The sequence below is a fragment of the Schistocerca cancellata genome, chromosome 9 (genome assembly GCF_023864275.1).
Source record: "Schistocerca cancellata isolate TAMUIC-IGC-003103 chromosome 9, iqSchCanc2.1, whole genome shotgun sequence".
Taxonomy (NCBI): domain Eukaryota; kingdom Metazoa; phylum Arthropoda; class Insecta; order Orthoptera; family Acrididae; genus Schistocerca; species Schistocerca cancellata.
Window position 1 is genome coordinate 345,852,161 of NC_064634.1, and position 25,575 is coordinate 345,877,735.

Below are 25,575 nucleotides of genomic sequence, written 5' to 3' on the forward strand. Positions count from 1 at the left end.
CTTACATGGCAGTTTGTCATGTCCTAATCACTGGGACTATTTTGAATCTATTGAACCTGCCTTTAATAAACTCTGAGCTATGATGTGTTAAACATCCATATAAACGCAGTCATATTCTGCAGGTCATTCTTAACCCTCTGCACAAAATTTCTCCCATTTGGGACAGCATCATACTTTCATTTTTCCTTATGTCCGTAAGTTTCCAATTCACTATATTGTTGCAGGACAACACCTTATCTCCATTTCAGGGATGTAAGATGTATGTAGTTACATCACTATTGGTTACTCCTCAAGAAGCTGTGTTTTCAACACAGGTGTCAATTGTTAGTTAAATATTACAAAAATCCCATTTATGACTCATTTCACTGTTTCTGAAGAACACACAAATCACATTAGTCTGCAAGAAGAGTAACAGAAGTGATCCACAACACTACTGTCCACTGTTCTTGACATTCATGTGTTGTAGAATTCTAGAAAATATTCCAAGTTCAAATGTAATGAGAGATATTTGACACAATGATCTCCTCCATGCCAACCAATACAGTATTTGCAAACATCAGCCACACAAAACCCAATTCATGCTGTAGTATCCACTAGAAAGATCGTGGGAGGCGCACATCGGCACAGCGTGTCATGGACAGTAGTTGCTGCAAGTAAAGTCCCGTCCACCAGAGGGCACGCGAGAATTCGGCCGCGCCCTTTGCCAGCGGAACAACAACAACAACAACAACAACAACAACAACAACAACAACAACAACAACAACAACAACAACAACAACTCAGGCAGCACGGGCCGTGCCCAGTGAGTTTTACATCGGGCATGCCTAGCAGACAGTTCCCGGTCTACACTAAGTGAAGTGCGACGGACATCGTGAATAGAATATAGCAGTATAAGTCACTTGGCAATGAAAAATAGGAAGTGCAGGGACGCTAATGTGAAATGGCTCCAGGAAAAATGTGAAGATACAGAAAAAGAAACAGTCCTTTGATGGACAGGTTTTACATATAAAACAATGAAAACAACCTTCAGTGAAATTAAAAGTAAGAACGTTAACAGTACAAGAGGAGTCCACTTTTAAATAAAGAGGAGAGAGCGGATGAGTGGAAAGAGTGAATTAAAGGCCTCTACGATGGAGGAGTAACTGTCTGATGATGTGTTGGAAGAAGTGGGAGTTGATGTGGACGACACAGATGATCTAGTATTATAGAGTGTAACACAGATTTAGAAGACTTATGATCAACTAAGATGGAAGGCCAAAATAACATTCCTTAGGAAATCACTGGGAAAACACAATCTGGAAAATAAGGGTGGACAAGTGCAAAAACTATCAAAGAGTCAGTTTAACAGCTCTTGTATCAAAGTTGCTGAGAATAATGTACAGAAGCATCTGATAGATGACGATCAGTTTGGATTTTGTAAGTGCAAGATCACTAGAGTGGCAGTTCTAATGTTGCAGTTGATAATGGAAGCAAGACTAATGAAAAATCAAGCCACCTTCATACAATGTGTCAACCTAGAAAAATCGTTCCACAATGCAAAATGGTGCCAGACGTTGGAAATTGCCCCAAAAACAGTGGTAAGCTGTAGGTAGAAACAGGTAATACACAATATGTATAAGAACCAAGATGGAACAATAAGAAAGACTAAAAGCTAAGCACTCAGATTATAAAGAGTGTGAGATAAGAATGCAGTCTCTCTCTCCCACTGAAACAGTGACAGAAATAAAGGACAGGTTTAGGAGTTGGTTGAAAATTCATGGGGAAGGAATACCGTATCACAAATAAGATTCGCTGATAACATGATATCCTCAGTGTAAGTGAAAAGAATTACAAACCATACTGAATGAAATGAAAGAAGAGACTTCAAGAGTAGCAGTAATGAGATCAGTAATAAAATTAATATAACAATTGGTGACCATAAAGGAATTCTGCTACCTTGGAAGCACAGTATGTGGTACTTGGAGCAAAAATGACACAAAATGCGTACTAGCAAAGCTGAAGAGGGCATTCCTGGCTAGAATGCCTACTAGTATCCAACATAGACTAATTCAAGAAGGAAATTTCTGAGAATGTACATCTGGTGCACAGCATGTCATGGAAGTGAATCATGGACTGTGGGGAAAGCTGAGAAGAGATTCTAAGTGTTTGAGATGTGGTGCTATAGAAGGATACTGAAAATTAGATGGTCTGATAAAGTAAGAAATGAGGAGGTTCTACACAGAAATGGCAAGGTTAGAATTGCATGCAAAAAAATTGACAGAGAGGTCAGCATGATAGAACTTATGTTAAGACATCAGGGAATAAATTACCTGGTATTAGAGGGAGCTACAGAGGGTAAAAACTGCACGGGAAGAGCGAGATTCGAATATACACTAAACAACTGTTCTAGCCTCGAACATCCTGATATTCCTGGAGGAAGTTTCTCTCAAAGGATCAACACTGCTTCACCTCGTCGTTTCATAACCAACTAGCTTAGCACATGCTGCTTTGCTCACGTTGACTTTATGGTCTCCACAGTTTTTTTAATTTTTATTTAAACGAAATTTTACGTTCCCACGGCCACCACTCAAGTGCAAAAGGACAGTACCACACTGTACAAACAGTGTAAAATCAAATATAAATTTTCGTAGTTCTAGCTTAAAAATTGCCGCAGTCGCGACACATTTTCAAAAAACTTTTCATCTCCTATTTCAGTCCCTTAGGGATGGAATTTCGAAAAATCCCTTGTTAAACTATACCTACGGTATAAGACAACATCCTCTCCAAATTTCAAGTTTCTGTCAGGGGTTTGGGCTCTGCAATGATGAGTCTGTCGGGATATTTCCTTCTGTACAGTGAGGTGACTTAAGTCATGGGATATCTCCTAATATCGTATTTGACCTCCTTTTACCCGGTGTAGTGCGACATCTCGACGTGGCATGGACTCAAGTCGTTGGAAGCTACCTGCTGAAACATTGGGCCATGCTGCCTCTGCAGGGTGTTCACAAATTCTTGGTTCTAGAACTTTTAGAGTGGAGTGCCAACATAATATTTTGAATAGGAACTCACGTCCGGAAACGTACAGTGCTACAGCCGTTTGAAAACATGTTTGCTACATAAGCGTGCAACAGAATACTCATGGCATGGCGTGCTTACGTCAGATTGGCTGTCAGACATCTGTCCTACCCCTCTGACCTGATTCGAGTCTCAATCACGTGTTTGTGAATGTCAGTTCGGCCATACCGCATAATGTTGAGGAGAAGCTGCCAACGAGTGGTCACCTTACCAACATGTTTTCAAATGGCTGTAATACGGAAAGTGTACATTTCCGGACATTAGTCCCAATTCCAAATATTATCTACTCACTCCCCTCTACAAGTCATAGACGTTTGTAACAGGAATTTCCGAACTCCCTGTACAGCCGTCCTCATTTGCAAAAAGTGTTGCTGGTGCAGGGTTTTGTTCACGAACTGACCTCTCGATTATGTCCCACAAATGTTCGATGGGATTCATGTCGGGCGATCTGGATGACCAAATCATTTGCCAGAATTGTCCAGAATGTTCTTCAAACCAATAGCGAACAACTGTGGCGCGGTGAAATGGTACTCTGTCATTTGCAAAAATTCAATCGTTGTTTAAGAACATGTAGTTCATAAATGGCCGCAAATGGTCTCCAAGTAGCCGAAAATAACCATTTTCAGTCAATTATCGATTCAGTTGGATCAGAGAACTCTGTCCATTCGATGTTAGCACAGCCCACACCATTAGGGTGCCACCACATGCTCGCACAATTCCTTGTTGACAGGTCCGCGGCTTCTTGAGGTCTGCGCAACACTCGAGCCCTACCATCAGCTCTTACCAACTGAAATCTGAACTCACCTTACCATGCCACGGTTTTCCAGTCATTTAGGGTCCAACCGATATGGTCACGAGGCCAGGAAAGGCAGTGTAGGCGATGTGGTGCTGTTAAATAGCAAAGGCACTCCCGTCGGTCGGCTTCTGCCATAGCCCATTAACGCCACATTTCGCTGCACTACCCTAACGGAATCGTCTGTCGTACGTCCCACATTGATTTCTGCAGCTGTACCACGCAGTGTTGCTTATCTGTTATCACTAGCAATTCTACACAAACGTTGCTGCTCTCGATCGTTAAGTGAAGGCCATCCGCTATTGCCTTGTTCGCATTGAGAGATAATGCCTGAAATCTGGTATTCTGGACACACTATTGACACTGTGGATCTCGGAATATTTAATTCCCTAACGATTTCCGAAATGAAAAGTCCCATGTGTGTACCTCCAACTACCACTCCACGATCAATACCAGTCATGCGGCCTCAATCACGTCGGAAATCTTTTCACATGAATCACCAGAGTACAAATTACAGCTCTACCAACGCACTGCCCTTTTATATCTTGTGTACACGATACTACCACTATCTGTATATGTGCCTATCGCTAGCCCACGACTTTGTCACCTCAATGTATATAGTGAAGATCTCCTGCAAATAGTAGCTGCTGGAGAAGAAGTGGATACCATTTTCCTAGATTATAGAAAGGTATTCGGCACTGTACCACAGTGTCGACTGATAATGTACGATCATATGCTTTACCTTCATAAATATGAGATAGGCACGAGGAATTGTTCGGTAATAGAATGCTGGCCGTTGTAGCCGAGCGGTTCTAGGCGCTTCGGTCCTGAGCCCCGCTGCTGCAACGGTCGCAGGTTCGAATTCTGCCTCGGGCATGGATGTGTGTGATGTCCTTAGGTTAGTTAGATTTAATTAGTTCTACGTCTATGGGACTGATGACCAGCTATTAAGTCCCATAGTGCTTGGAACCATTTGAACATTTTTTGGTAATAGAACGGAGTTTGCAGTACCAGGCAGTCGATGTTCAACGGAAATCGAAGCATCAGGAGTGTCACAAGACAGCCCAATACAAAAGCCGATGTTTGCAATACAGACTGCCTGAAAAGAAGGGGGGAGGGGGGGAGGCACCCAGAAGACATGGCCGGATGTCAATGTAACTTTGTACACGTATCCACCATGTATGTAAATGATCAGTCATAATTCTCAGTGACAGGTAGAGCGGCCACCACAGTGCTTTGGCGTCGTTGACGTTTAGTGGTGTTACCAGGCCTAGGAGTGTATATAAGGGATGTGAACAACAACAGATGTTTGATCATCGAAGGAGACAACTGCCGTATAATCTTGGGATACACAGTTATCAGCTCCTGACAGTGTCTACAAGAGTCTCACCATGTGGTAGACTGATGGAATCATGCAATATCCTGATTCGTGGGGTATTCTGATATGACAGTGAACTGATATTGGACTGCATAGGAACGTTGGTGCCGATATATTCGTTGTCAAGGCTCTGGTCAACCACATCTGAGCATCACTGTATTGTGCACTAAGTACATCTTAACCCATTCACATCTGTGCCTGCCATTCGAGAACAAATGACGACTGCCGGCAACATTCTGGGCCATTCCACAGCAGCTGGGCTAGGAAATTACTGTCCCATGCGCAGGCTTCCAATGCCTGCGTTTGGACTGGTGCTATGACTGGGAAATACGGGCTCCTGATGAATGGCCTTGCATTGTGTTCATCGATGAGTCGCAGTCCGGCAATACACCAGATTGGCGAGTATTGTGGCAAACCAAGGGCAAGTCTCACTCTCCCAATGTTCTGGAGAGGCACATTGGTGTTACTCCTGACATCTTTGAAAGTAGCACAACCGCAGTACCTCTCATAACGTAATGTAAATAAGGGCATGTCTTTTGTAGTGAGGCAGCAGACGAGCAGCCAAGGAGGTTGGAGATGTCAAACAGGCGTCCAGATCCAGCAGAAGCGTGCACCTTGGACTACCGAAGACAACGATAGATGTGTGTGTTGTCACGGCATCGAGATCCTAAAGTGCAGCAGCCATTCTAGCAGACGAATTAAAGCAGCAGACCTCTGTACCTTCAGTTGCGACATTCATTGCGATTTTGGAAGCGACTGTTACATTTTCTTTCTTTGGATGTGTGAACTTATCATAATACTAGTTATTTACATTAGCATTAGAAAAATTAATAAGTTCACTCCACTGATAGATAAGTATCTTATATGGTTATGCAATGCGCTTCGTTCTTGCATTGCAGCTGTATCTGTGGAGTGCTACTTCTACAAACCTATACGTCTCGTGTTTAACCCCGTTGAAAAGCATTTTTTATGTGACAAACGCCAAGCTGCATCCTGGTCCACGTTAAACTCGAGAAATTGGTTCTAAGATAGGAAGAAGTAGTGAAAGGTATACCAGAGGTAATTGGTATACTTGTATATCAACTTAAACATTATATCATACTAGTCCAATAGGAAGAAAATGGTTCTAACTGATTCAAACAAAACGTCAGGCATTATGAAGTGCCTCAGGGATCGGTGCTCGAACCAGTTTTGTCCATTGTTTACGTCAGTGATCTGCCTAGCCTGCTGCCTTTCAAAACAGTGAAATATGCAGATAACATTTATTACTTCTCATAATGACAAACATACTATGGAGGAAATGAATAAACTTAAGGATTCCAGGTACCCGATGGCCACGTGGCAATAGCGAGGGACAGCCCCGGGTCTACGGTATTTCCGAACCGGTGCAAAAGCTTAACAGTGGCGACAACTGTCGTCAGACACCTTTGCCAAAGATCGCCCGAAAACATCTGCTGACGGCTTGGTCACAGTGCGTCCGATCTCCGTCAGTTTTTGGCGGGTTCACGTAGATTAGGTTAGAATTTATTTTTAGTGTGTCAAGATGGCGGCTAGTGTGAAAATTCGTTGTGCGTGTCCGAGAAAAAGTGCGAATTTTGCCGTGAAAAAGAAAAATTGTGACAGTTGTAAGGATGAAATTACAAAGCTCAGCGAACGGGTGTCTAGTTTACAATTTATTATCAGTTCCTTGAAGATGGATATCAAGAAACTTAAAGAAGAAAAAAGTGAACGGAACATGAAAAACTCGCGCCATGAAAACACGAATATGTCGGAGAATTGGACGGAAGTGAAGTACAAAAGACGCAAACAGATAATACAAGATACAGAAAACGGCAAAAGAAACATAAATATAGTGAACGAAAATTACTTTCAAGCTCTTTCGACTACGGATTGTGAAAGTGAAGTTAACAGTGCGAGTGTACCATGTGGAAAACCAAACGACTTTGTGAATAAGGTAAAACATGGAATATTTCAGCAGCAGTTAAGTAAAAGATCATATGCGAAAGTGCTCACGAAAAATCTTCCACCTCTAAGCTGCTCTACTGAGACAATATCGACATGTGTTAGCAAAAAAGACATAATAAATAGTGCCAAACAAGACTTCGCTTACTGCAAAGATAGGCAGAAAACAGGTAATCTCGGAACAGCAAGTACCGGTAAAATTGAACTGTATGCCGACAGCCAAGGACGAAATACAGCCGCTGAATTTCGGCGTACAAGTAGTCAGAATTTTAGTTTTAGCTGTACAATAAAACCAGGAGCAAAATTCAGTGCTGCTACGTCAATGAGTCAAGAAAAAATTTCCTCACTGAGCAAAAAGGACTTTTCCATCTTCCTGGCGGGATCAAATGATATAGCTAGGAACGAAAAAAACGATCTCTTAATCTCGCTAAAAAGAAAACTGTATGAGCTGAGAGGAACAAATGTTATTGTTTTTTCAGTGCCACACCGTTACGACTTGATAGAATGGTCCTGTGTAAATAAAGAAATTGAAACTGCAAATAAAGAGATGCAAAATATTTGCAAGCGGTTTGAAAATGTAACATTTGTGAACATCAGCAATTTAGGGAAAAGATTTCACACAACACATGGTTCCCATCTAAATGTACTTGGAAAAAACGTAGTAGTAACAAAAATTTTAGAACTTGTAAATAAAATCTCAAATGTGCAGTGTGAAGATAGAAAAGTCATACCTCTCATGGACAGGAAGTGTGTGTATCCTGTAGACTCCAATGTGAAACCTGCTGTCAGTGAAGCTACACCTCTCCAAGACAAATGTGAAATTTTATTAATGCAAGTGAACACTCCAAATGTAAATAATTCACAGAAAGGCACAGCAGTTATGGAACAACAAACACCAGAAATAAGTGAAACAGCAGCAGCACCATCATTATCAGCAGAAGCAGCAACAGCAGCAGAACCGACAACGACTGGAGCAGCAACACAGCTACGCTTAAGGAGGAGCCAAAGGAAAAATACATCTGTGTCATTCAGTGATAATTTTTTATGGTTTCAAGCCAAGAAGAAAATAAAAATGTGAAAAACCAACCTGTTAACTCACAGATAAGTCACAACAACATCCTATTTTTAAACATTCAGGGTCTTGAAAATAAAGTTGAAATTCTGGAGGAGTCATTGCCACAGAATAAGTATTCTTTCTTATGTCTATCAGAACATTGGCTTAAACCAGAACAAATACAATACTATGTACCAGAAGGTTATAAATATGGAAACAGTTTTTGCAGATCTCAGTACCGTAATGGTGGTACTGTTATCTATGTTTCAAATGAAATAGAGTGTAGAGAACTAGATCTTAGTTGGGCATGTGTAGAGAAACACTTTGAAACTACCGGAATCATATGTGATATAATGAAACTTATCATAGTATGTATCTACCATTCCCCTGACTCAGATGATAAAACTTTTTTAGATAATTTAGACAGTGTACTCTGCTACATAACGAAATGGAAACAGTATGTAACTGTAATTGGGGGAGACTTTAATTCAAGCTTTGATGTAACATGTAACAAACCCAGTGTAAATAAGTTACTGAATATGCTAAGGCAGCACAACTTCCATCATGTAAATTCAGAACCAACAAGACTACAAGCGTGCTTGGATAATGCTTTTGTCAACTGTGCACGTGATATGTACTCCACCAAGGTAAAGGAATTTGTTTTCTCAGACCACTCCATGTTAACAGTAGAGTTAAGACAATTTATAAAAGGGGATGAGAGCAAGGCTGCACAAAAGTTAACAAAATCTAATACCTTAATATTAACAAAACACAATCTCATAAAACTAACACACCAGCTGAGCGTAACAAACTGGGACAAATTATTTCAAAACTGTGATTCCTGTGCCCAAACAGTTTATGAAACATTCCACAATTACTTAACAGGTATTTTAAAAGACCATCTTGTTCAAAAGAAATACCATAAAACAAGAAAGGGTAAATTTTAGTACACCAAAGAACTGGAGAATCTAAAAAATAAGCTACTGCTGTTGAAGCACCTTGCCAAAGTAAACAATTCGAATGAAATTAAGGATCTCGAAAATATCACTAAGAAACTGTATAAGAAAGAGTTGCAATTGGCGAAACTAAGATACAACACAAATTTCATAAAAAATAGTAGAAACCAATGCAAAACAGCCTGGTCAGTAATTAATACTGTTAAAGGTGAAGTCAGAAACTTTGACAAGACAGTCCCAATACCAGCAGATACATTCAATAAATATTTTGTAAGCTGTGCTGATGATATCAAAAAGCTAATCAGTAAACCCAATGTAACATGTATAGATTATCTGAAGAGAGCAAACCTAAATCATAATAGGGCCAGATCATCATTGAAACACTTCAAAGAGGTATGCCAACATGAAGTTCTTAAAATAGTCCAAGAAATGAAAAATTCATACAGTACAGATATTTTTAATATGTCAAACAATCTATTGAAAGAAATCATACATTACATAGCAGCACCATTAACATATTCCATAAACCTGTGTCTCATAGAAGGGTTTTTTCCTGATCCTCTCAAACTATCCAAGGTAACTCCAGTCTTTAAGAAGGGTGTCAAATCAGATCCTGCAAACTACAGACCAATTTCACTAATTCCAGTACTAGGAAAAGTCTTTGAAGGCATAATATATAAGCAGATGTATGAGTACCTAGAACTAAATGGTATGTTAAGTGCATCACAGTTTGGTTACAGAAAAGGAAGGTCAGCTATACATGCCATAGAGCTCTTAGTCAGAGACATTCTAGCAGCATTTGAGGACCATGCGCACGCACAGGTAACCTTATGTGATCTGAGCAAAGCTTTTGACTGTGTTGACCACTCACTTCTGCTCTCTAAACTTGAGGACTACGGAATATGTGATAAAAGTTTAAAACTCATCAAATCATACCTCAATAAAAGAAAGCAGGTGGTGAGTTCAGGAAGTCATCTGTCAAACATACTCGAGGTTCATCACGGTGTGCCACAGGGATCTAAATTGGGACCACTTCTTTTCCTTGTACACATAAATGACTTACCAGGAAATATAGATGTAAAGACATATATGTATGCAGATGACACAACTTTTCTATCTGTAAACCATGTACTTGATAACCTTGTAAGTGATATGAAATTGGCAAAAGAAAATGCAACATCATGGTTTAATGCCAATGGTCTGCTATTAAATGAGGAAAAGACCCAGAATATGTGTTTCAGTCTATCAAAGACTACAAAAATAGAAAAACAAAAGACAAAGTTTTTAGGTATCGTACTTGACAACAGTCTAACATGGAACTCTCATGTTGATCACATAGTGGTTAGGTTGTCAAGAGTTATATATTTGTTGAAGAGACTGATGTGTTGTGTGACATTTGAGTATGTAAGGACAGCGTACTTTGCCTTTTTTCAATCTGTTTTAAGGTATGGGTTAATACTCTGGGGAAACAGCAGAAAAATAAATGAAATTATGGTGATCCAAAAGAAAGCAATCAGAGTAATGGCTAAGGTAGATAATAGAACACATTGTAAACCATTGTTCATTAAATATAGAATTTTAACAGTAATTAATTTATATATTCTTGACAGTGTTAACTACATACTTGTTGAACTACCTAATTTAAGTGTAACAAATGAAAGGCATGGCTACTATACAAGAACGTGTACTTCTCTGCTGTTGCCACAAAATAGGTTAGCTAAAACTAACAATAGTCATAAGTATATGGCAATTAAAATATATAACAAATTGTCTAAAAATGGGTCAATCAAGCCTGACAAATTATTTAAAGACAATGTTCATAACTTCTTGTTAACTAATCCATTCTATTCATTAGAAGAATTTTTAGAAATGCCCAATATCAACTTAAATATGTAAAAATTTATTTTATAAAGTTAATAGGTTAAGTGAACTGACGAAGTCTATTGCATGTAATAATGCTGAATGACTAATAAAGAATCTGAATCTGAATCTGTATACATGAAGTAGGTTACATTTTAACCTGTTACAGTGGAATGGATACAATGACGCCTCTGTGCTTTGAGGTAAGTACTGCATTGAGGCTTTTGGTACTAAAACGCCGTCTAATGTTTCTAAATGAGCTACATCTCTTCCGGAAAGATGATGGCGAGTATTGTACACAATGTTCTCAGTTAATGGAATAACCAGACAAGTTTTACGAATCCATGAGATGATGGGAGAAACGTTCTGTTGCATACTCGAGATAATTAGTGGTGACCTTGAAAACCAAGTTACAAACACACTGTTTTGCTGTAGTTGTTTAAGGTTGTGGAGACGTACGTCAGTTAGTCTTCAATGGCTGTCATTCAGCAGAAATGTGAAAGACACACTTAAGGTTAAGCATAGGGTTTAGCATAAGATACTCTGAACACCTGAAGCATTGAAAGTGGATTATACCGTACACCACATTTGGGAACCACTTCATATTAACAAAATCAACACCCTACTGGCATAAAACGCCAGAAAGCAGTAATAATTTGTAGATAGCCAATGCCAACCTAACAACCTAAAAATGTCCAACTACAGTAATTATAAGCATAATTATTTTGAGGTTGTAATTTACGCCTAAACTTTCCAATAAAGATTTTATCTACTTGTAATATCCAACAAACCTGCGATTTTAGTCCACAGGTTCCGAACTATTTTCATCTTCAGGATGCCGCCGCTCCCCCCCCCCCCCCCCCCCCCCCCACACACACACACACACTTTCTTGGACTGAACTTGTCAGTGTCTGACATTACATACAAAGGAGTCCGGAAAAATTTAGACACTGATAAATAGTATCTCTGGAATAAAATTAAATATCGTTGAAATTTTGCACGGCAACGCAGTCGATTGTTTTCCCGAAGGATTTTGGCGCGCATTTTCGGGATGATTTTGAAGCCAACGGCGCTGTTCAAGATTTGCATAAAGAAAGCTCTGGTCGACAGAAACATCAACAAGTCCAGCTTCCAGCGCTGCCGTTGGGTAGTCACCACGGTCTCCAAACCTTACACATGTTGACTTCTACCTATGGGGGACCTTACTAAGTTAGCTCAAAAATCTTTGAAGGAGCGTGCACGTGAGGGCAGAGTAAGCCGCTGATCACGCGTACAACGAATTCTCAAGGCTGTAGAGTGGAAAATGTACATTCTAAGATCGCTCCATGCTATGAACGAGGACAACTTTTATCTAAGGATGGAGTACCGCGAGTGGTTTGAAGGCATGCTTCACGAGGATGAACGATTTGCGGGGACGGTTATCTGGTCTGACGAGGCGTAGTTCAAAGTGAATGGTACAGTAAATCGCCACAATTCTATGTACTAGGCTCCCGAAAATCTACACGTTCACACAGACAAGCATGTTAATCTACCGTGTGTTAATGTGTGGTGTGGTCTGTCATCGCGCGGTTTGATTGGCTCATCTTTGAATGTACCGTACCGTAACTGGTTATGTGTACCTTCATATGCTGGAAACATCGATTTTACCTGCAATCCGAGAGGTGTTTGGAAATTAAAGTTTACCTACAGCAAAATGGTGCTGCGCCCCACTATCACAGAGATGTCAAAGCCAACCTGGATGAAAATCTACCAGGACGATTGGAGCTATTGGGTACTCACAACGGCCTCCAGACCTTACACATCTTGACTTCTACCTATGGAGGACCTTGAAAAATGTTTATCAACAAAAGCCAGCTAGACTGAGCGAGCTACTACAAACCATGGAGGCGTCGTGTGCGGCTACCACAACGGCAAACTGCCGTAGTTCGGTCAACAGTTCAGCGGCATCGGCGTTGTTTGTTTGCTAATGGGGGTTACTTTGAACACACATAATAACCTTCCGCCCGTGCAAGAATTGTGAAGTTATATCATTTATTCCATTAATATTTACATTTTTCTGGGCCCTTCTGTATATCGTGTGCGAGAATGTCGGTTGATTTCACCGAACAAAACAAACTGATTCGAACCTCACCGATTGCTGTCCGAAATCGGTAAATTCGGGCGATTAGATCGGTACAGTGTGAGTACATGCGTAGTGGCATACTGATTTGGAAAGATCGGCCATCGTCGGTCGATGTCGGTCGTCGGCGGAATCAGACGTCGGTGCCACCTTGGCCGCAGCCTTGGTGTTTGTCTCCAGTTGTTCGCGTACGGATCGCGGGAAGAATGCTTGCACGTAGTAATTAATGAAACCTTCCCTTCGTGGTCTCGACGGAGGTGATATGTAAATCACTGGAGAAATATCTCTATTCTTCACGTAATATTGGTCCTCGAAACTATGTAAGGAGGCTTTCGCCGCATAGCTTGCGCCTCTCGTAAAGCGTCTGCCAAGGCGTGGTTTTCAGCATTTTGATGTATACATGTGACCATTCGTACCGTCCTCCTTTGTATGCTCTCAATACCTTCCGTGGTATGGGTCCCACATTTTTTAGCACTGTTCTGAAATCGTGTGCACGATTGTTCTGTAAGTGGCCTTTTTCTTGTAGACGCACTAATTGGCTTTGGAGTTCGCTAGTTTATAAATCTGGTATTATCTGCTTCTACATTTAGCAGTTCGCACTTTTCTAATCTCAAACTCTCGATTCCATAGCAATCAAGTGTTCTGCATTGTTTTTGTTATCGAATTTGCATTCGCAAATGGGACATACATATAACGCTTTTACAGGCACATTTGCGGAAAGAGCAGAATTTACAAACGAAATATTTGCAACGTAATAAAGTATTAATTAAAAAATCAAGTACTCTGAAGGGTTGTATCGAGTGTAGGCTACAACGGCAGAAACAAATGTAGAATTACGTCCCTCAATTATTTTTATGAAAGGGATAGCACCTTTTTGTTTTAGAAGGGAGCCAAGACGACTTTTCTGTGATTACGGCAGATTTATACTGCACATCCCCATTATTATTTATATTTTGCTTAATGTAAGTCTCATTATAAATTTATTGTTTGTGTGATAATTGAATGTAGTGATATTACTTAATATTTGTTTCAGTTTATGTTAAAATTTGTCTCAGCTATACTGCATCATGACATGATGAAAGGTCCCGTGTTCATTAAATGCACATTAATAGACCTAGTACAGTACGAACCATTTGTACGGCGAGTAAAAGCTTTCGACGTCCGATAAAAGAAGAGAGATCCACGGTCGAGTAAAAGAATCAAAATAGACCTTAACGGAACTCCATTGTCAAGGGCCCCCTAACAAAAGTAATGTATTTCAAACATTTATTTAAGACATTACTTGATTATTTTACTAAGTTGGCCCACTCCCTAGCATTTATCCATGCACGATCCCGCCAGAATTTATAATAAAAAAAAATTTAAACAGGCGACTTCGTGTTTGCAACAATTATTGTGTATACTATATTACGTTTGTTTATCGCATATACGATGCGAACATACATAAGGAGCCATTACCATTGAAAAAATTTGAACAACCAAACTGGAGAGAATTTTGATGGGAATAGTGATGAAACGTGAAATCTGCATTGAAAAATAAGATCCAAGGTAAGATAGCACATTTATACTTTAGCACGCTAGTTCAAGCGCATTCCGTAATTGTACTTTGCTTCCGTAAAAATTTTCCGAAATTGTAGCAATAACTTTTGCTCAAAAGCGCGAATTGCAGTTTATTTTGCTCAACAAACCACTGTAACAATAGACTTACACTACTTTACAAAATGGTCGAACTGTATCTCTTAGAACGCAAAATGGCGAGCAGCCATTATAGCTAAATACGAGGTGCATTCAAGTTCTAAGGCCTCCGATTTTTTTTCTAATTAACTACTCACCCGAAATCGATGAAACTGGCGTTACTTCTCGAGGTAATCGCCCTGCAGACGTACACATTTATCACAACTCTGACGCCATGATTCCATGGCAGCGGCGAAGGCTTCTTTAGGAGTCTGTTTTGACCACTGGAAAATCGCTGAGGCAATAGCAGCACGGCTGGTGAATGTGCGGCCACGGAGAGTGTCTTTCATTGTTGGAAAAAGCCAAAAGTCACTAGGAGCCAGGTCAGGTGAGTAGGGAGCATGAGGCATCACTTCAAAGTTGTTATCACGAAGAAACTGTTGCGTAACGTTAGCTCGATGTGCGGGTGCGTTGTTCTGCCTTCATTAAACTGTCGCACCCACGAACGCACTTTCGACACATCCATAACTCCATCACCACATGTCTCCTTCAACTGTCGGTAAAATTCCATCTGCCATACGTTGCTGCCATCTCTGGGACATATTGACAATGAACGCGGCCTCATTTTAAAACAATGCGCATGTTTTTATCTCTTTCTAGTCCAGAGAAAAAAAAATCGGAGGCCTTAGAACTTGAATGCACCTCGTATTTTCCGTTCAACTGCTATTCGTGCTCAGTAAAACCATCATTGTTGCTATACTGAAATTTACGAAATTAATTTCTGACGAGTTTAAAGGTATTTTCATTCCACAATTCATTACGTATAGCATGGTATAAAATGCAAACATCTCGCGAAAATGGAGCACGATAGACAGAGCACACACACACACACACACACACACACACACACACACACACACACACATCGAACAAAAATGCTAATGTTGACACAGGTGATGAGCAATCAATAGTTGAAATGCTTAGTGACGGTAATTTTGTTAATGTCCCGACCACTAGTCAATTGTTACAAGCCAGCTCTGAACCAATTCTTGACCAAAATAGTGGAGGTTCCATTTTTAAAATAATTATATACATCCTCTCCTTTTCAGAAAGTCTTACAGTAGTAGCTTGACCCTTCGTATGAGAATAATGTTATATGTTGGATTTCTGTTTATCTCAGTATTTTGTAATGCAAATTATTGTACAGGTGAAATACTGTTGTGCAGCTTCTAATAGCTGTATTTTACTATTTACTGACAACGTTTTGATGAACAGTTGTTAGATCTGTAGCAGTCCCCGTGTGTGAAATGTACTGGAAGGGAAACCTAAATTCTCCGTAGTTGGTTCATGGGAGTAAGGAAGGATCTCAAGTGTACTGGACTGAATCAGGAAGACATCTCCGCCGATCAAAGTACAGATCACTGACCAGCAACTTTAAGGGCGTACTCGATCAGCGAAAGCAGAATAGCAGTTGGACATGAGACATAAGACGAGCACAGAGAGGATAAAACGCCGTTACGCTGCAAAAAAAAGCTTTCTAGAAATTCCTTTTAGTTACTTGAGGTGGTCTCTAATCTCCCTAAACAAGAAAAAATATTATTATTATTATTTCTTTACTTTCTCAAACGTTAAGTCTGGTTAAAAATGGAAAGTGACGCGGACCTTGATCAAGCGTCACTTCCTTTTAACTGCACGGTATATGTTATATTGCATTTAGGAACTTTCGGGTAATTGAACATGTATCAATAATTACGGATTTTTGTAATTGTATATATAAGTTTGGATGTAGCTGTATTGCATTGATGTACTGGTGGATATTGTGTGGTATGACTCCTGTAGTTGATGTATAATTGGTATAATGTTAACTTTATCCTGATGCCACATGTCCTTTACTTCCTCAGCCAGTTGGATGTATTTTTCAATTTTTTCTCCTGTTTTCTTCTATATATTTGTTGTATTGGGTATGGATATTTCGATTAGTTGTGTTAATTTCTTCTTTTTATTGGTGAGTATGATGTCAGGTTTGTTATGTGGTGGTGTTTTATCTGTTATAATCGTTCTGTTCCAGTATAATTTGTATTCATCATTCTCCAGTACATTTTGTGGTGAATACTTGTATGTGGGAACGTGTTGTTTTATAAGTTTATGTTGTAAGGCAAATTGTTGATGTATTATTTTTGCTACATTGTCATGTCTTCTGGGGTATTCTGTATTTGCTAGTATTGTACATCCGCTTGTGATGTGATCTACTGTTTATAATTGTTGTTTGCAAAGTCTGCATTTATCTGTTGTGGTATTGGGATCTTTAATAATATGCTTGCTGTAATATCTGATGTTTATTGTTTGATCCTGTATTGCAATCATGAATCATTCCGACTCACTGTATGTATTGCCTTTTCTTAGCCATGTGTTGGATGCGTCTTGATCTATGTGTGGCTGTGTTAGATGATACGGGTGCTTGCCATGTAGTGTTTTCTTTTTCCAATTTACTTTCTTTGTATCTGTTGATGTTATGTGATCTAGAGGGTTGTGGAAATGGTTATGAAATTGCAATGGTGTAGCTGATGTATTTATATGAGTGATTGCTTTGTGTATTTTGCTAGTTTCTGCTAGTTCTAGAAAGAATTTTCTTAAATTGTCTACCTGTCCATAATGTAGGTTTTTTATGTCTATGAATCCCCTTCCTCCTTCCTTTCTGCTTATTGTGAATCTTTCTATTGCTGAATGTATGTGATGTATTCTATATTTGTGGCATTGTGAACGTGTAAGTGTATTGATTGCTTCTAGGTCTGTGTTACTCCATTTCACTACTCCAAATGAATAGGTCAATATTGGTATAGCGTAAGTATTTATAGCTTTTGTCTTGTTTCTTGCTGTCAATTGTGTTTTCAGTGTTTTTGTTAGTCTTTGTCTATATTTTTCTTTTAGTTCTTCATTAATATTTGTATTCCTATTTTTTGTCTGTATCCTAGATATTTATAGGCATCTGCTTTTACCATCGCTTCTATGCAGTCGCTGTGGTTATCCAATATGTAATCTTGTTTAGTGTGTTTTCCTTGACTATGCTATTTTTCTTCCAAAACCCATATTTATATCATTGCTGAATACTTCTGTTATCTTTAGTAATTGGTTGAGTTGTTGATTGGTTGCTGCCAGTAGTTTTACATCATCCATGTATGGCAAATGTGTGATTTTGTGTTGGTATGTTCCAGTAATATTGTATCCATAATTTGTATTATTTAGCATGTTGGATAGTGGGTTGAGAGCAAGACAGAACCAGAAAGGACTTAATGAGTCTCCTTGGTATATTCCACGCTTAATCTGTATTGGCTGTGATGTGATATTATTTGAATTTGTTTAGATATTAAGTGTGGTTTTCTAATTTTTATTACTATGTTTAGGAACTGTATCAATTTAGGATCTACTTTGTATATTTCCAATATTTGTAGTAATCATGAGTGGGGTACACTATCAAAAGCGTTTTGGTAATCAATGTATGCGTAGTGTAGCGACCTTTGTTTAGTTTTAGCTTGATATGTCACCTCTGTATCTATTATCAGTTGCTCTTTACATCCTCGTGCTCCTTTGCAACAGCCTTTTTGTTCTTCATTTATAATTTTGTTCTGTGTTGTATGTGTTATTCTGTGTAAAGACTGAAGTTAATATTTTGTATATTGCTGGTAGGCATGTTATGGGGCGATATTTAGCTGGGTTTGCTGTGTCTTCTTGATCTTTAGGTTTCAGAAAAGTTATTTCATGTGTAAGTGTATCAGGGAATGTGTATGGGTCTGCAATGTAACTTAAATAATTTAGTTAGATGTGAATGTGTTGAGGTGAACTACTTTAGCCAGAAATTTGCTACTGTATCGTTTCCAGGGGCTTTCCAACTGTGAGTAGAATTAATTGCTTGGATGACTTCATGTTGCAAAATTATCACTTCAGGCATTTGTGGTATCATCTTGTGTGTGTCTGTTTCTGCTTGTATCCACCGTGCATGCCTGTTATGTTGTACCGGGTTTGACCATATGTTGCTCCAGAAGTGTTCCATGTCTGTTATGTTTGGTGAATTGTCTATTTTAATGTGTGTGTTATCTATTGTTTGGTAAAATCTCTTTTGGTTTGTGCTGAATGTTTGGTTTTGTTTCCTTCTATTTTCACTTTTTTGGTATCTTCTAAGTCGTTTGGCAAATGCTTGTAATTTCTGCTTCTTTTCATCTAATTGCTCTATCGCTTCTTGTTGTGAGATTTTACCTAACCTTTTTCGTTTTTTTTCTGACATTTCATTTCTTATAAATTGTGTTAGCTGTCCGATGTCTTTTCTCAGTTTTTCTATTCTGATCTGTAGCCTGTGTTGCCATGCTGGTTTTGTGGGTTTCTTCTGTGTGTTGGTTTGTTCTGGTCTCTACCTAGTGTGTATATTTAGTGTAGTGAGTGCTCCTATATAAACCAGTAGTTGTATCTCTTCCATAGTTGTATTTTCATTTATTTTGTTGTGTATGATTGTGTTGATAGTTTTTATTGTTGTTTCGACTTGTGGGTTATTTGGTGGTCTATGCAAGAATGGTCTGATGTCTGTATTTGTGTCTTTGTATTCTATATATGTCAGCTGAAATTTCTCTTCTGTATCTAGCATGTGTGTATCTCTTCGTGTTCTATTTGTGCTTGTTCTGGTGGCTGTCTGAAGATTTCGTTTTCCTCTGATTTTTTAATTGATGCGTGTTGGTCTTTGTTTGTTTGCTCCGGGATGTTTGAGTCCATTACTAAAAGGTATCAGATAGATTATATAATGGTAACACAGAATTAGGAACCAGGTTTTAAATTGTAAGACATTTCCTGGGGCAGATGTGGATTCTGACCACAATCTATTGGTTATGAACTGCAGATTGAAACTGAAGAAACTGCAAAAAGGTGGGAATTTAAGGAGATGGGACCTGGATAAACTGAAAGAACCAGAGGTTGTAGAGAGTTTCAGGGAGAGCATAAGGGAACAATTGACAGGAATGGGGGAAAGAAATACAGTAGAAGAAGAATGGGTAGCTCTGAGGGATGAAGTAGTGAAGGCAGCAGAGGATCAAGTAGGTAAAAAGACGAGGGCTAATAGAAATCCTTGGGTAACAGAAGAAATATTGAATTTAATTGATGAAGTGCAAAATGGCTAAGCAGGGATGGCTAGAGGAAAAATGTAAGGATGTAGAGGCTTGTCTCACTAGGGTAAGATAGATACTGCCTACAGGAAAATTAAAGAGACCTTTGGAGAGAAGAGAACCACTTGTATGAATATCAAGAGCTCAGATGGCAACCCAGTTCTAAGCAAAGAAGGGAAGGCAGAAAGGTGGAAGGAGTATATAGAGGGTTTATACAAGGGCGATGTACTTGAGGACAATATTATGGAAATGGAAGAGGATGTAGATGAAGATGAAATGGGAGATACGATACTGCGTGAAGAGTTTGACAGAGCACTGAAAGATCTGAGTCGAAACAAGGCCCCGGGAATAGACAACATTCCATTGGAACTACTGACGGCCTTGGGAGAGCCAGTCCTGACAAAACTCTACCATCTGGTGAGCACGATGTACGAGACAGGCGAAGTACCCTCAGACTTCAAGAAGAATATAATAATTCCAATCCCAAAGAAAGCAGGTGTTGAGAGATGTGAAAATTACCGAACTATCAGTTTAATAAGTCACAGCTGCAAAATACTAACGCGAATTCTTTACAGACGAATGGAAAAACTGGTAGAAGCCGACCTCGGGGAAGATCAGTTTGGATTCCGTAGAAATGTTGGAACACGTGAGGCAATACTGACCTTACGACTTATCTTGGAAGAAAGATTAAGAAAAGGCAAACCTACGTTTCTAGCATTTGTAGACTTAGAGAAAGCTTTTGACAATGTTAACTGGAATAATCTTTCAAATTCTGAAGGTGGCAGGGGTAAAATACAGGGAGCGAAAGGCTATTTACAATTTGTACAGAAACCAGATGGCAGTTATAAGAGTCGAGGGGCATGAAAGGGAAGCAGTGGTTGGGAAAGGAGTAAGACAGGGTTGTAGCCTCTCCCCGATGTTATTCAATCGGTATATTGAGCAAGCAGTAAAGGAAACAAAAGAAAAATTCGGAGTCGGTATTAAAATTCATGGAGAAGAAGTAAAAACTTAGAGGTTCGCCGATGACATTGTAATTCTGTCAGAGACAGCAAAGGACTTGGAAGAGCAGTTGAACGGAATGGACAGTGTCTTGAAAGGAGGATATAAGATGAACATCAACAAAAGTAAAACGAGGATAATGGAATGTAGTCAAATTAAGTCGGGTGATGCTGAGGGAATTAGATTAGGAAATGAGACACTTAAAGTAGTAAAGGAGTTTTGCTATTTAGGGAGTAAAATAACCGATGATGGTCGAAGTAGAGAGGATATAAAATGTAGACTGGCAATGGCAAGGAAAGCGTTTCTCAAGAAGAGGAATTTGTTAACATCGAGTATAGATTTAAGTGTCAGGAAGTCGTTTCTGAAAGTATTTGTATGGAGTGTAGCCATGTATGGAAGTGAAACATGGACGATAAATAGTTTGGACAAGAAGAGAATAGAAGCTTTCGAAATGTGGTGCTACAGAAGAATGCTGAAGATAAGGTGGGTAGATCACGTAACTAATGAGGAGGTATTGAATAGGATTGGGGAGAAGAGAAGTTTGTGGCACAACTTGACTAGAAGAAGGGATCGGTTGGTAGGACATGTTTTGAGGCATCAAGGGATCACAAATTTAGCATTGGAGGGCAGTGTGGAGGGTAAAAATCGTAGAGGGAGACCAAGAGATGAATACACTAAGCAGATTCAGAAGGATGTAGGTTGCAGTAGATACTGGGAGATGAAGAAGCTTGCACAGGATAGAGAAGCATGGAGAGCTGCATCAAACCAGTCTCAGGACTGAAGACCACAACAACAACAAACTGTATTTTCTTCTTCTTCTGATTGCACATTATTTTGTTCCAGTATTTGTTGTACTTGTTGTTTGATGTTTTCTAATTCTGACTGGCATATCCTGTTATTTTTGATTATTACACGAATCATATCAGCTAGACGTTGTTCTGTTAAAAAATTTAATTCCTGGTATCTGGTAATAAATGTTGTGTATACTTGTGATCTGTATCCAGTTGTGTTGCTTCCTAGGTTTGTTGATTGGTAATAACAGAACATGAATGTCGATTAACTTCATCTGACCATCTCATCCTCTGTCTTTGTTTTCCTTCTAGGGTGGTTGCAGGAAGCATTTCCTGCAAAACACCTCTATTTGGATTTAAATCATTTTCCAGTTGGCTAGCAGTGTAGTTACCATTGTGGGCGGGCATAGGGTTCAAGCGTCGTCCCCGACCATGACAGCGCTTGTCCGAGGCTTCTTTAGTTCTGTCCTGAACCAACTAATCACACTATTAGTGGTTTGTTCTTTTCGTCGTCTTTTGTGACTGGCAGAACATACCGGAGGCCTAGTCTTTTATTATTATTATTATTATTATTATTATTTCTTTACTTTCTCAAACGTTAAGTCTGGTTAAAAATGGAACGTGACGCGGACCTCGGTCAAGCGTGACTTCCTTGTAACTGTATGGTATATGTTATATTGCATTTAGGAACTTTCGGGTAATTGAACATGTATCAATAATTACAGATTTTTGTAGTTTTATATATATGTTTGGATGTAGCTGTATTGCATTGATGTACTGGTGAATATTGTGAGGTATGACTCCTGTAGTTGATAGTATAATTGGGATAATGTTGACTTTATCCTGATGCCACATGTCCTTTACTTCCTCAGCCAGTTGGATGTATTTTTCAATTTTTTCTCCTGTTTTCTTCTGTATATTTGTTGTGTTGGGTATGGATATTTCAATTAGTTGTGTTAATTTCTTCTTTTTATTGGTGAGTATGATGTCAGGTTTGTTATGTGGTGTTGTTTTATCTGTTATAATCGTTCTGTTCCAGTATAATTTGTATTCATCATTCTCCAGTACATTTTGTGGTGTGTACTTGTATGTGGGAACGTGTTGTTTTATTAGTTTATGTTTTATGGCAAGTTGTTGATGTATTATTTTTGCTACATTGTCATGTCTTCTGGGGTATTCTGTATTTCCTAGTATTGTACATCCGCTTGTGATGTGATCTACTGTTTCTATTTGTTGTTTGCAAAGTCTGCATTTATCTGTTGTGGTATTGGGATCTTTAATAATATGCTTGCTGTAATATCTGGTGTTTATTGTTTGATCCTGTATTGCAATCATGAATCCTTCCGTCTCACTGTATATATTGCCGTTTCTTAGCCATGTGTTGGATGCGTCTTGATCTATGTGTGGCTGTGTTAGATGATACGGGTGCTTGCCGTGTAGTGTTTTCTTTTTCCAATTTACTTTCTTTGTATCTGTTGATGTTATGTGATCTAAAGGGTTGTAGCAGTGGTTATGAAATTGCAATGGTGTAGCTGATGTATTTATATGAGTGATTGCTTTGTGTATTTTGCTTGTTTCTGCTCGTTCTAGAAAGAATTTTCTTAAATTGTCTACCTGTCCATAATGTAGGTTTTTTATATCTATAAATCCCCTTCCACCTTCCTTTCTGCTTAATGTGAATCTTTCTGTTGCTGAATGTATGTGATGTATTCTATATTTGTGGCATTGTGATCGTGTAAGTGTATTGAGTGCTTCTAGGTCTGTGTCACTCCATTTCACTACTCCAAATGAGTAGGTCAATACTGGTATAGCATAAGTATTTATAGCTTTTGTCTTGTTTCTTGCTGTCAATTCTGTTTTCAGTATTTTTGTTAGTCTTTGTCTATATTTTTCTTTTAGTTCTTCTTTAATATTTGTATTATCTATTCCTATTTTTTGTCTGTATCCTAGGTATTTATAGGCATCTGTTTTTTCCATCGCTTCTATGCAGTCGCTGTGGTTCTCCAATATGTAATCTTCTTGTTTAGTGTGTTTGCCCTTGACTATGCTATTTTTCTTACATTTGTCTGTTCCAAAAGCCATATTTATATCATTGCTGAATACTTCTGTTATCTTTAGTAATTGGTTGAGTTGTTGATTTGTTGCTGCCAGTAGTTTTAGATCATCCATGTATAGCAAATGTGTGATTTTGTGTGGGTATGTTCCAGTAATATTGTATCCATAATTTGTATTATTTAGCATGTTGGATAGTGGGTTCAGAGCAAGACAGAACCAGAAAGGACTTAATGAGTCTCCTTGGTATATTCCACGCTTAATCTGTATTGGCTGTGATGTGATGTTATCTGAATTTGTTTGGATATTAAGTGTGGTTTTCCAGTTTTTCATTACTGTGTTTAGAAATTGTATCAATTTAGGATCTACTTTGTATATTTCCAATATCTGTAGTAACCATGAGTGGGGTACACTATCAAAGGCTTTTTGGTAATCAATGTATGCGTAGTGTAGGGACCTTTGTTTAGTTTTCGCTTGATATGTCACCTCTGTATCTATTATCAGTTGCTCTTTACATCCTCGTGCTCCTTTGCAGCAGCCTTTTTGTTCTTCATTTATAATTTTGTTCTGTGTTGTATTATTATTATTATTATTATTATCAATTTTTCTTGTTTAGGGAGATTAGAGACCACCTCAAGTAACTAAAAGGAACTTCTAGAAAGCCTTTTATGGAGCGTAACGGCGTTGGCTTCTGTCTCATGTTCAACTGCTATTCTGCTTTCGCTGATCGAGTACGCCCTTAAAGTTGCTGGTCAGTGATCTGTACTTTGATCGGCGGAGATAATAATAATAATAATAATAATAATAATAATAATAAATCCTGTGGAGGCCTGGGAAAATAATAGGCTTATTAGAAGAAGAAAATACAGTAATGGACTCAAACATCCCAGAGAAAACAAACAAAGAACAAAATGCGTCAATTAAACAATCAGAGGAAAACGAATCTTAAGACAGCCACCAGAACAAGCACAAATAGAACATGAAGTGACACACATGTTAGATATACAAGAAACATTTCAGCTGACATATAGAATACAAAGACACAAATACAGACATTAGACATTCTTGCATACATCCCCAAATAACCCACAAGTCGAAACAACAATAACAACTATCAACACAATCATACAGAAGAAAATAAATGAAGACACAACTATGGAAGAGTTACAACCACTGGTCTATGTAGGAGCACTCACTACACTAAATACACACACTAGGCAGAGATCAGAACCAACTAACACTCAGAAGAAACCCACAAAACCAGCATGGCAACACAGGCTACAGATCGGAATAGAAAAACTGAGGAGAGACATCGGACAGCTAACACAATTTATAAGAAATGAAATATCAGACAAAAAACGAAAAAGGTTAGGTAAAATCTCACAACAAGAAGCAATAGAGCAATTAGATGAAAAGAAGCAGAAATTACAAGCATTGGCCAAACGACTTAGAAGATACAAAAAAAGTGAAAATAGAAGGAAACAAAACCAAACATTCAACACAAACCAAAAGAAATTTTACCAGACAATAGATAACACACACATTAAAATAGACAATCCATCAAACATAACAGACATGGAACACTTCTGGAGCAACATATGGTCAAACCCAAGATGGCGGCTCGTATAGAAGTTTTAGTAAGTGGCTCCGTGAAAAACATGTATACTGCCGATATAAAGTGCATCTTATGCAGTGAAAGGCTTTTTAATGGTTTCAGACTATGTTCAGCAAGTCAAAAA

General features: G+C 38.8%; 1 protein-coding gene across 3 annotated transcripts in view; it reads right to left on the reverse strand.

The window, feature by feature from the left end:
• LOC126101170 (glycoprotein-N-acetylgalactosamine 3-beta-galactosyltransferase 1-like) overlaps nt 1-25,575 on the reverse strand; it is a 177,540-nt gene that overhangs the window by 67,257 nt on the left and 84,708 nt on the right. The window lies entirely within an intron of this gene.